Raw genomic sequence first — 12,971 nt, 5'->3', positions numbered from 1 at the left:
AAATACTCAACAACTATTAGTTAAGTGAATAAATAAAAATTATAATATAGCAGCTGCATGTAGTATGGAATATAGAAAGAACATTAACCATGAGTATGTTATAATGTATAAAAGATGAAGACCTGAACTAGAGCAGATGAAAAAGTGAGGTAAAACAGCAAGACATTCAATTGGTGAACAACTAGCTGAAGTGGTGAGAAAGAAAAAAGAACCGAGAGTTAAAGTTTTGAGCCACAGCAACTTAAATACTCAGGGGAGAATAGGAAAGTTTCAGAAGCTATGGACTGGAAGTAAATATAAAAGTAGGTGCCAAGGAGAAAAAAGTTTCCCCCTTTCTTGTGTACCTTTCAGACTTATATACCCCATAAGGTTAATAATTCCATTTCTCTTCTTATAGTTTGATTTCTTATACCATTCTTTAAGACCCTACTCTAGAAGCATCAGTTCTATTTTTCTTTCTTTTCTCTTTCTTTTTTTTTCTGTTGTTGAAGTTATCAGTCCTAGAACAAAGATAAATACCAGAGTTTTATACTGAACTACTTCAGCTCAAATGAATGAAAGTTCTTCAAAATCAAACTCAAACAAATAAACAAACAAAACCAGACTCAAAGTGCCCCACCTAGAAATGTTGCTGATAATATAGCAAAAGTCCATTAGTACACTATGTACAGAGGATGAAACAGACATTGCCTTCCTCTACAAATACCTAACTACAGTAGACTAGAGGTATCAGCAGGCAAGGTGGTACCAGTATGCAATGTGGCCTAACTATCAGGATCTCAATTTCATGTTGTAGTCTGATTTCCAAAGATTACGTGGCACCTACACTGGACACTTGTCAATCCAATCACCCATGTTCCATTTGACACTTTTTTTTAAACTAAGCCTCAAAAGCTACTTATATTTCTAATATAAATCTTTCTAGGGCTGGGGATGTGGCTCAAGCAGTAACATGCTCGCCTGGCATGCGCAGAGCGCTGGGTTCTATCCTCAGCACCACATAAAAATAAAGATGTTGTGTCCACCGAAAACTAAAAAAAATAAATATTAAAAAATTCTCTCTCTTAAAAAAAAAATCTTTCTAAAATCTTGCATTCAAGTGGAACACTTCCCAAAATAACCTTTAGATTACCTGATGTGCTACAGGTGGCTGGAAATAAAGAAAAGAACTCCCAAGACTTCTTGTAAATCCAAAACAAACAGTTCCACCCACCAAAATTTCCTATTACAGACTAATGGATGTTTTGAGTACAAATTTAAAAATAGTGAATTCTATTTTCCAGTGTTCAAAGGTAAAGTAAACATGTGATTTCCCTATATTAACAACAATTAGAATACCATCATCCTCTTAATATTTAATAAAGAGCTGCTACATAAACAGGCATGGTGGTACATGCCTGTAAATCCAGCTACTTAAAAAGCTGAGGAGAAGGCTGACAAGTTTGAGGTCAGTCTGGGTAAATTAGAGCTTGTCTCAAAATAAAAAGGGCTGGGGATACAGCTTATTGGCAGGGCACTTTCTTAATGTGGGGGTCCCTAGGTTCAAGCACAATACCTGCTATTGCAAATCCAAAATCTGGAAATGCTGATAAAAATCCTAATTCAGAATTAAAAACTTGGTTGAGCCTGGAATGTCTGTAATCCCAGCGATTCAGGAAGTTGAGGTAGGAGGATGGCAAGTTCAAAGCCAATCCTAGCAATATAGAAAAAAATAAAATAAAAACGTCTGAGAATGTATCTCAGTGGTAAAGTCCCCCTGTGTTCAATCTCCAATAACAACAAAAGGAAAAAAGAAGGGAAAAAATAAAAAATTGGTTGTGCAATTTTATTTCCTTAAAATTGCTTGAGGAGCCAGGCTTGGTGATAACACCTGTAATTTCAGGATATTGGGAAGCTAAGGCAGGAGTGCAAGTTCAAGGCCAGTCTGGACAATTTAACAAGATCCAGTCACAAAAAAAGGGTTTGGGCTGTAGCTCAGTGGTAGATTGCCTCTGGGTACCACCAAAAACAAAAACAAAAACAAACTGCCTGGAGGCCAGGGATGTAGCTCAAGGAGCAGAGTGTTTGCTTGGAATTCTTGAGGCCTTGGGTTTGATCCTCAGCACCAAAACAAAGAAACAAATAAAAACCATAAATGTGTCTTCAAACAAACCATTGTGGCAATTCATATTTAATTTTAAGAAGTTAATTCAAAGCAGGATTTCCACTGACTGGCCAAAATTGGGAAAATGTCCAAGAGTCTCAACAATCAGTTCCATAAAGCTCAAAGATGAGATTATTCGATCCTTGTCAGATTCACTTTTTATTTTGTGGTGGTGATACAGGTGATTGAATTCAGAGCCTCATACATGCTAGGCAAGAGCCCTACTATGAGTTATATCCCCAGATCTTTTTTTAAATTTTGAGATGGAATCTTACTAAATTGCTAAGGCTGGCCTCAAATTTGCAATACTCAGCCAGGCATAGTGGCACAAGGCTGAGACAGGAGGATCGAGAGTTTAAAGCCAGCCTCCACAAAAGTGAGGTGCTAAGCAACATGGTAGTAAGACCCTGTCTCTAAATAAAATATAATACAGGGCTCTGGATCTGGCTGAGTGGTTGAGTGTCCCTGAGTTCAATCCCAAGTAACAACAAAAAAAAAAAAGCAGTATTTCTGCCTCAGCCTCTCAAATTGCTGGGATTACAGGCGTGCACCACTGAACCTGGTTTGACGTCACTTCTTACTGATAACCTGCCACATCCTTCTAGATGATTTCCTTCCCTCAGGCTGAGGTTCCTTTTTTTGTAGCTTTCTGGTTCCCACTCTTTTGTCTTAAGCATTAACTAGAAAAAGAATATGTGGCAAGCTGGTAAATCTACAAAATGAAGGTATAACATTCTTAAAAAAAAAAAAAAAAAAAAAAGGCTGCTCAATAAAAAATACAGCTTTCCAAACATACCAAAGTAAGGGTCAAGCCCCAGGGAACTAAAGCTGCATTCACTAGCTATTCTGAATACTAATTATTTTTGACACAGCACTAAAAAACTTCATTAATGTCAACCATCTTGCACAGTTCTTCCATCATCATTTTCATTTCATTAATGAAATTTCATTAATGAAATTTCTGGTCTAATATGCCCATTTTACAGATCAGGAAAGTAAAAACAAGAGAAGTGGCTTTCACAAAGTCACATGGCTAGTTAGAGGCATACTTATGATCAGAACCTGAATTTTATGACTCCCAATTATGTTTTTATCTCTATGCTCTGAAAAGTTAAACTGGTAATGAAAACACGACATTATTAGCTCAGATGATATCTTTTTTTTATATTTATTTTTTAGTTGTAGTTGAACACAATACCTTTATTTTTATTTATTTCTTTTTATGTGGTGCTGAGGATCGAACCCAGGGCCTCGCACGCGCTAGGTGAGTGCTCTACTGCTAAGCCACAACCCCAGCCCAAAGATGATATCTTAACTGTTACTAAACTACACAAAAATAAAATTCATTTTGGACTTGGGTTATATAGTTCAGTAGTTAGAGTACTTCCTACTAGCATAAATAAGACCCTGGGTTTGATTACCAGCTTGGCAAAATAAATAACTAAAAATTAATCCCCTGAGCTGGGTGTGGTGGTGCATGTAATCCAAGCCAAATGGGAGACTAAGTCAGGAGGATCACAAGTTTGGGGCCAGCCTGGGCAATTCAGCAAGACCCTGTCTGAAATAAACAAACAAATAAATAAATAGATGAAGGGAGGGTGGGTGGGTGGGAAGGGATGTAGCTCAATGGTAGAGTTCTTGCCTAACATGTACAAGGCCCTGGGTTCAATCCCTAGCACGACATACAAAAGTACAAAGGTTTAGGGGTACAATGTGGCATATATTTTCTGAGGCATTTTATTAATTACCAGCTTCTAGAATATACGTTCTGTGTTTTCATCAAATGTAATTCCCTAAGAGGAGGCCACATGAACCTTGAAGCTGAAAAGTCTGAAAAGTGATGATTATCAGCAAAAAAATGGTTATTAGCTACCTGGTATAGATAGATAACTGATGGCCCCAAAGAAACCCACAAATGTGATGCCAACAACCAAAAACAAAGGGCTGAAGTGGAAGGGGTAGAGCTATTTGCTAAGAGTAAGTAATTCTGAAAATGGAATAAGAATAAAAATCCAAGGAAGAAGTTGGCCAAAGAGCACAATAAAAAGAAGGCAATTTCAGAGCTTGCTTGGCATCAGAAAGCTCTCAACTGCAAAAGAAAGAAGAAAAAACTCTCACAGAGACAAGAGAAAAATCCTAGGTTTGTACTTGAGTGACAGACTAAATATGACCTAATAGGTATTTGCCACCTCTTATTTCTGGGACTCTGATCCAAGAACAAACAGCAAGAGAACCATGAAAAATCAGCCCTGTTGGATCTGGAGTTCTGCCTTGACAAGATATAAAGCTCATTCATAGATCTGACTGTGCTCATGAAACTGCAGTCAACTCCTGCTGCTATAGAAAGGGGAGGGGGAAGATAGAAAGAGGTGAGGGAAGGAGGTGGAGGATATGGGTTGTGACTGTAATAGCTACAGTAATTAGAGTGTTTCCAAGCTACTAGAGAAGTCTTCAGAGCAATGAAATGGGATGAGAGTTTGGGGGGTGGGGGGATGGGGAGGAACACAAGGAAGCAAACTATTGAGAACGCTACAAAAGGACATGGTGGTTTATGAACAATTTAAATAAAACAAAACAAAAAACTATGATAGCTTTATATGGAACATCAAGAAGTTTATAGGCTTTCCCAGAGGTCAATATTAAATAATTTACTATTATTAGGCTACAACTTACAGCCAGGTTACTCATTAGATTTAAGCAAATGCTTCAAATGTCCTAATATATGCAGTGGTCCAAGGGTCCTGACCTCAGAGTCACAGTTTGCCACCTTTTCCCTCAAATCTCTCCATCTTTGACAAACAAGTCAGAGCCTTCACTCCACTTAGGCAGGGAGGAAAAGGGATTAATGAACAATTTTATTACATGTGTGTGTATATATACATATGTACTTTTCCCTTTAATCTATTCTTAATTAGTAAATTCCTTTAGATTGTGTGTGTGTTTCAAAAGAAGAAGCACATATTCTGTGGCCTAATGCAGAAAATGACTAGTTGAAGGTGAACATGATACCTTTATTTATTTATGTGGTGCTGAGGATCGAACCCAGTGCCCCATGCATGCGAGGGAAGCGCTCTACCACTGAGCCACAACCCCAGCTCTAGTAAACATATTACTTTAACATCATTTGGTCCTCTGTTGAGATTTGGTTCTAACAAGTGAAGTTTATCTAAATGTCAGGAAAGAGTTACAAAAGTGCTAGGGAAAACTAAAAATTGAATAAAACAAACAAATGAAGAGATGCAAATGTCATGTATAGAATTACAATCATAAAATTAAAACACATGCAAATTTCTTGAGTAAGGCATGTCAGGTATATCTAACACAAAAAGTCAATTACATTCTTTGCATAAAACCTACTGGGTATTCTCCTAGTGAGCTAGATAATTTTTACCACCTGAAAGCATAAGATCTTTTGTTTCCTTTTTCCCCCTCCAATAAACAAGTACTAAAAACACTGAATTACCACTATTTCCTTCCCATTCATAGAATGTAAAATCAAAACTCCAAGATATACAATAGGATCAAGTAGGACCATGTCTAGGGCCTGGTTCTCAATAATCTAAGTGACATAAGAATCTCTCTTCTCTATTCCATTATCATCTCACTAACAAATCAACAACAGGCATTAAGAAATGTGAAACAAAGTACAATTTCACACATATGAACTGAACCTTAACCACAGAGGACCAAGTATTTTCTTGTCACTGTGGCATGTGACTCTTCAACCACCTGCTCAATAATCCCTGTTCAGCTGCACAGCTGCTGCCAATTCCACATGCTTTGCTAGGCAGGTGCTTTGGTGAATTACCTGTTCTCTAGTGAAAAGAGTCCTTCACTGACACTTAGTGGATCCAGAACCTGCCAATCAGTATTACCTATCTTCATTTTGTCTGTCACAGATGTTTATCACAGTTATGATGAAGGTATGTTTAATATACTATGTGGTTTTGTATTTTGTACACTTTTTGGATCTGTTTCTAAAGGAAATAGATTTTTGAAAATCAAGCAGAAGTGAAAATTAAGTTACTGAAAATAAAATTTGCCATACAATATATGACTATTTATCTCAGAGTAGCCCCATCTGCCTGGCAGCATTCCCATCCATGCCAGGTTTCCCACAGTGGAAATAATAATAGCTCAGTTACCTTTGAAGCAGGATAAAGTGACTGTACAAGTACTAAGTATCTGGCAGAGAAAAACCAGAGACAGAAGAAAGACTGGGAATTTCTGGAGAATAAATATCAATCCTGTAAAAAGTCTCCATATCGGAGCTCAGTAGTGTTGAGTCAAATAAATAAGGAGTGGCACTTCCACTTGACAGAGCAATCAGTAAACCCCTCAATAAATTATCCAGTTCCAGTCATTTAGTTGCTATATGCTAATTGCAACATAATTACTACTAGGAACCAAAATTATGCTTCCTTATCCTCCTACAAAAATAAGCACTAGTCTATTCAGCTATCTAGACCTCTCACAAGGAAACATTTCCTACCAAGAAGCTAGGGGGAACATCAAGTACTGTGTGAAAGATGGTCACAATCAGAAGACATATAAGAGTCCTGTAGCAAGGGTCCAACTCTGAAACTACTGTATCTAATCATGGAAAATTTAATCTGAGGCTTTTGCGTCAATCATCTAACAACATTCAGAAATAAATACCAACAGCCAAGAACAAAAAGCTTTGGGCTTAGTTTAGCTGAGGTTTTACTCACAGACCTAGAGTGTACAGTTGGAAATAGACTAGACAGATACCTCCAGAAAAGCCTTAAGATATACATTTCTGTTATCCAAAAATATAATGGTCAGGGCTAGGGATGTAGCTCAGTGGTTTGCCTAGCAAGCATGAGGCCCTGGATTCAAACTCCAGCACCAATGGAAAAAAATGTATGTGTGTGTGTGTGTGTGTATAAATAAGATGGTCAGAACAAACTCTTCCCTCCTTTCAAAAGCCCAACTACTAAGTAATGGGCTATCATTGTAGGACTCACTGATATAAGGGGATGAGGCAACATAAGCAGAATCACTGCCCTAGAAAGACCTTTACCAAAACCAAAGACTACTAAAGTCTTATTCAAAACATCCTATGCGAAATGGTGGTTGGCTACTGTGTACATAATATACTGAATGCAATTCCCCTCTCACAATGAGTTTTATATCTAATCTCTTTCTGCAGTTTCTTTAATGTTCTAAATAGAAACATGTTTTCTAACCCCAATAAATTTTTACAAAATAATACCTAAATACTATTTGTACACTTCTATAAGATCCGTACAAGGATAGGATTACTACTAGGCTGTTTTTATTAATAATTCCTAAGACCTAAATGATTTTTTTTAACGTTCATCTCATTGGTAGATTTCTTCCTAACACAGAGGCAGATATGAACTTCCTACACAATGAGCAAGTCATATCCTTTCGTTAGAGTTGAAAGAAATTATAAAAGTTGTTCTATTTCTACAGGCAAATTGTGTGGCTTTTTTGTTGTGCAATTATTATTGACCAGGAAGTCACCACTAAAAACAATACTTGGTCCTTGCCTCCCTATCTTAACACTGCACAAGTTTTTAGAGGTACTCCTAAATCAACAAACAAAAAATCACTGCATGAGTGTCCCTTTTCTATATATATATATATTTTTTTTATATATATATGGAAGAAATGCAATATAATGGTTAAAGTACAAATAGAAACCTCCCTTGCAGTTTTCTTCTTTAAAGGTCTCACACAAACATTAGGTTTCAGTGTCCCAGATACTATTTTTCCACAACTTAGGCTAACCAAAGAGGCAGGCAAAACATGGCTGGCATTCCCTATTCTTCTGAAAAATGTGTGCCAACGAGCTCTGCATTGTTTCTCACTCAAAAAGAAGAGCCTTTCTGTCTGGCCTCCTCCAATGGCAAGCCCCAGTCTGGAAAAGGAAGAAAATGGCACTGAGGAGCTTGGGAGATGGAGCATATCCAAAGCTCTCAGACAAGACTTGAACCTATGACCTTCACTGTGTACACAATAGGCGGGTGAGAGGGACCGGTTTATCTCTGCTGCAGCAGTTCTCAGCCCTGGGGTAGCACTCCCGATAAAATGACACGACTATTGTGTGTGGCAGCAGAACAGTCATCTCCTCACAACAGCCTAAACCAGCTCTCCTCCCCCAAGACAAAGCAGCAGGGGTGAAATTAACTCAAGGCTGCAGACCAAAGCCTAATACAGAAAAGAGAGGCCTGTGGGGGTTTGGGGACTCTCCTTCACCCCTGGAGTTCTGGACACATGGCTAGAAACAGACAGGCTTTTCTCCCCCATCTTTCCCACTCTCATTTAGGTAGGAAGCTGCTTCTTAGAGAATTTAATCATCTGTGATTTGTTCAGAAATATTCCCCCTGAAGGGCTCTGATCTCTCCACCCTGTGTGAGCCTAATTCCTAGAAGCTGAAATGACTGTTTGCTGCTGCCTGTTTCACAAACACACATTAATTGGTCAGATGTGTCTCCTCCTCCTCAACCCCAGAGGGAGGAAGGAGAATCTGAGCAAAGCACAAGAGATGATCCAACCGTAATTACACATAAAGGGGAAAGAGAGCAGCGTGGGTTTTCCAAACAGGACAGGGTCACAAATCCTCCCCGGGGTACAAGGATAGCAGTTAAAGTCCAGGCCCAGGGATCCCTCCATCTTGAAGAAAAGAACAGGAGTAAATGTGACCTGAAGAGTGGAAGGGGCACACACCCATTACCTACTTACAGCGCGCTCCCAGCCACCTTGCTACCCCCTCCTGGGCCGCGCATACATCCTGCTTCCAACCCTTGGCTCTGAAGCCCCCTCCCCAACTCCCTGACTGGCCCCAGTCGCCCGGGGCCCCCTCAACATATCCAGATTCGCCTCAGAAACTCTCTGGCCTGCCCTCACAACCTTGCCAAACCCTAATTCCCTCCTGGGCACCCCTACCCTCAGCCAGAACCGGCCCCGGCCACGCTTTGAACTTCACCTCGCGCCTCTCGCGGTCCCCTCCCCCACCACGCAACGACCCCCCTTCCAGCCCTAACACACCTTCCCCTTGCTCCGCCCCGGGCCCCCAACCCCCACTTCCTCCGTCAGGCGCCACTGCCCGCGGCCCCCCTCAGCCCCCGGCCTCCTCAGCACCGCCGCCTCTCTCCTCCCCCAGCCCCGTCTCCACACAAAGCTCCGGACTCACCGCGCGGCCGGTCCCGGGAGCCGCCACCTCCGCCCGCCCGGGGCCCCGGGCCGTAGAACCGCCGCTGCTATGGGGCCCAGGCCTCCATCCGTTCCCGCGGCCCCTCCCCCCCACCCCACCCGGGCTCCGGCTCTCCGCCCCCTCCCCGCGCCGCTCCGCCCCGCCCGGCCGGTGCCGCTGTGTCCGGGGCCGCGGGTCCCTCAGCCGCCGCCACCACCACCGCCGCGATCCGGGACAAGCAGGGCCGCCTGGAAGACCCGGATACTGGACTGTCGGGCCTTCGGATCTGGACTCCGTGCTGGTGTGGAGTCTGGAGCGGGTGAGCGCAGGGGAAACCCGGAACCTGGATGAATGAGCCAAATCCTAGGTCTCGGAATGAGCTGCTACTGGGAGCCCGGATTAAAGTCGAGCTCCGGGAATTTGGAAAACCCGGCGAGCCAGTTGCAGCAGAGATAAACTCGAAGAAATCTGGGTTGAAGAGTTCCAACCTAACGCTCCCTTCTCGCTCTCTTCTCGTGGAAGGGAGAACTCTTGCTGAACCAGACTTCTCGCAGAGGGATCTCTGAAGAAGTACTGTACCATAAGTACATAAGAGCAGTTCGGTAAATGTCCTTCAGCCGTGGGGAGGAAAAGGGCCTCAGGTCTGAACATAAACATCAACAAAGGGCAACCACAGCTCATGTTGGTTTCAATCATTTTACACCTTCATTCAGCAAAACCCCTCACTTTTAATCCTTTGTTCTCCTAGGTTTCTTTAGGTTTATCACTTGTTTTCCTCTACAGAGTACCCATTTCTAATCCTTCAATATCTCTTTCAGTATACCATCCTTTTTGGAGGGTGTGTGGGGTTACTGGGGATTGAACTCAACCACTGAGCCACATCCCCAGCCCTATTTTGTATTTTATTTAGAGAGAGGGTTTCATTGAGTTGCTTAGGGTCTCGCTTTTGCTAAGGCTGGCTTTGAACCCCCCCCCCCCCCCCCCCGCAACCTCCCAAGCCTCTGGAATTACAGATGAGCGCCATTGAGCCCGGCTCAGTTCACCATCCTATATCATAAATTTTGTTTTTTATTTTCTGATTTCTTTCCCCCTTACTGGGCACATGCACATGCTAGGCAAGCGCTCTACCAATTGAGCAACATCCCTAGCCCTTATATTCTAATTCTTATTTTGTCCTCATCCAACAGACCTTTTTATTCTATAGATTATAACTTTTGTCTTTATTTATCTGCCATTCATATCTGCCCAGCATACTAATACACAGTAAACATTTTTTTAAAAAATATATATTTATTTTTTAGTTGTAGTTGAACACAGTATCTTTATTTTATTTATTTATTTTATGTGGCGCTGAGGATTGAACCCAGGGCCTCGCACATGCTGGGCAAGCACTCTACCGCTGGGTCACAAACCCAGCCCGGCAGTAAACATTTTTAAGTGAACACTCTCACCCATCACTTGTGAAACATTATATTCTTCACAACCTTCTAAGACTTCCACCTTCTACCACAGCAAACAGAAATCTATCTTAATCCTCAAAGTTCCACACTACTTAGCCTATTATGTCCTTCCTGTGTGCATGACCATTTCATTCTGCTTTGCAGATCTTTCATTTCTTCCTTTATCCTGAGGCTTCCTTCAATAGTGCCACTCAAGACAGCATGAGACTTAGAGTTAAGAGTGAGTCATAAAATCCCTTTACTTCCCATCTCTATCTCCACACACACAAAAAAAGGAGAGTGGGAGGGTTGACAGCTAAAAATGAACAATAAGCCTGTCTGGCCTAGGAAAACTAATTCCCCTTTGGTCCACCATGGTTCTTAGGACAGTTCAAGGTCAGAACTGATCCTAAGTGACAGTAAACTTCCATTCTGAACTGTAGTAGTGAGGATTCAACTACTTAGTAGGCAAAAAAAGAAAAGCGTTCAGTGTTTTAGATTTATGTATGACTTATGTAACAGTTAAACATTTCAATAGTCATCTACTAAAGGAGTGTGACTAACACTGGAGAGGACTCAATTGCAAAAGTAAAAGGAAAGGAGAATAAAGTTTTCTTTTCTCTCTCTCTCTGGTTCTGGGTATTGAACTCAGGGGCATTCTGTCACTAAGATACAATCTCAGCCTTTTTAAAATTTTGGAACAAGACCTCACTAAAGTAACCCTCCTACCTTAGCCTCCCAAGTGGCTGGGATTACAGACTTGCAAGAGAAAACATTTCTATAGCGGATCTCAATTCTTAGATGCTCTCAAACCTGAAAGACTCACTAAAAAATTTCAAGTGATCAAATGTACCATACAATAAAATAATTTTAGCTATTTATGATGGCAAATATCTGCAATCCCAGCTGCTCAAGAGGCTGAGGCAGGAAGATGGAGAATACCAGGCTAGCCTGATTAATTTATCAAGATCCTGTTTCAAAACAGAAAGAACTTGGAGTGTAGCTCAGTGATAAAACACTCCTGGGTCCAAATCCCAGTACTTCAAAAGAAGAAAAAAAAAATCTTAAAACCTTAAACCAGGTGTGGTGGTGCCTACTGATAATCCCAGTGATTTGGGAGCCTGAGGCCAGATGATTGCAAATTCAAGGCTAGCCTCAGGAATTTAGCAAGACAAGACCTGTGTCAAAATAAAAAAATAAAAAGGGCTGGGGAGGTAGCTCAATGTTAAGGTGCCCCAGAATTCAATCCCCAGTACAATAATAACAACAGTAAGAACAACAAAGAATCTTAAATTGTGACTTCCTGTACCTCTAGACCAAGGATTGGCAAACTATGGCCCAAGTAACAAACCAGAGTCGCCACCTGTTGGTATGTCCCATGAACTAAAATGGGTTTATATTTTTAAACAGTTAAAAATTAATCATAAGAAGTTGGGTGTGGTGGCACACACCTGTAATCCCAGTGGCTCAGGAAACTGAGGCAGGAGGATCTCATGATTCAAAGAGCTTCAGCAACTTAGCGAGACCCTGTTTCAAAATAAAATATACAAAGGGATGGGGATGAGCTCAGTGAGTTAAATAATCCTGGGTTCAATCCCTGGTATCCAAAAAAAAAAAAAAAAAAAAAATCAGAATAATATTGATACCCAGGACCTCAAGAAAAGAGAATATTTTGTGAAAATTTGAACTGAAGATTATGTGAAAATTTCAATTTCAGGGTCTATTAAATAGTTTTATTCACTCTACCAGTGTTCATTTATTTACATTATCTATGGATGTATTTGCACTACAACAGCAGAATTGAATAGCTGTAACAGATTACATGGCCAGTAAAGGTTAAAACATTTGCTGTTTGGTTCTTTCCAGAAGTTTGCCAACCTCTGCTCTGGATGAGCACTGTCAGAACTTTTACAATGGTAGAACTGGTCTATACTAGTGCTGTTCAATTCAGATGTCGCAAGCCATATGTGGCTACTTGAAAACTAAAGATATGGTTAACAGTGATTTAAGAACTGAATCCTTCATTGAAATTTATTTGTGTGTGTGTGTGTGTGTGTGTGTGTGTGTGTGTGTGTGTGTTGCTGGGGACAGAATTCAGGACCTTGTGTATATAAGGCAAGCATTCTACCACTGAGCTACATCTCCAGCCCTGAAATTTAAATAACCACCTTTGGCTAGTGGCTACCATATTAGATAATATTGCTCA

At 40.9% G+C, this 12,971-nt stretch overlaps 1 protein-coding gene across 3 annotated transcripts in view; it reads right to left on the bottom strand.

Moving 5' to 3' along the window:
* Positions 1-9,418, bottom strand: part of Znf609 (zinc finger protein 609) — a 197,165-nt gene extending 187,747 nt beyond the window's left edge. For all 3 annotated transcript variants that reach the window (XM_076850938.1, XM_076850940.1, XM_076850942.1), the window contains exon 1: positions 9,327-9,418. The gene's annotated coding sequence lies outside the window, so the exon portion shown is untranslated. The remainder of the gene's footprint in view (positions 1-9,326) is intronic.
* Positions 9,419-12,971: the final 3,553 nt, after the last annotated feature.

This window comes from Callospermophilus lateralis, chromosome 3, assembly GCF_048772815.1.
Source record: "Callospermophilus lateralis isolate mCalLat2 chromosome 3, mCalLat2.hap1, whole genome shotgun sequence".
In the NCBI taxonomy this organism is placed as follows: Eukaryota; Metazoa; Chordata; class Mammalia; order Rodentia; family Sciuridae; genus Callospermophilus; species Callospermophilus lateralis.
Note: the sequence above shows the minus strand (reverse complement) of the source record. Positions and strands in the feature narration are given on the sequence as shown.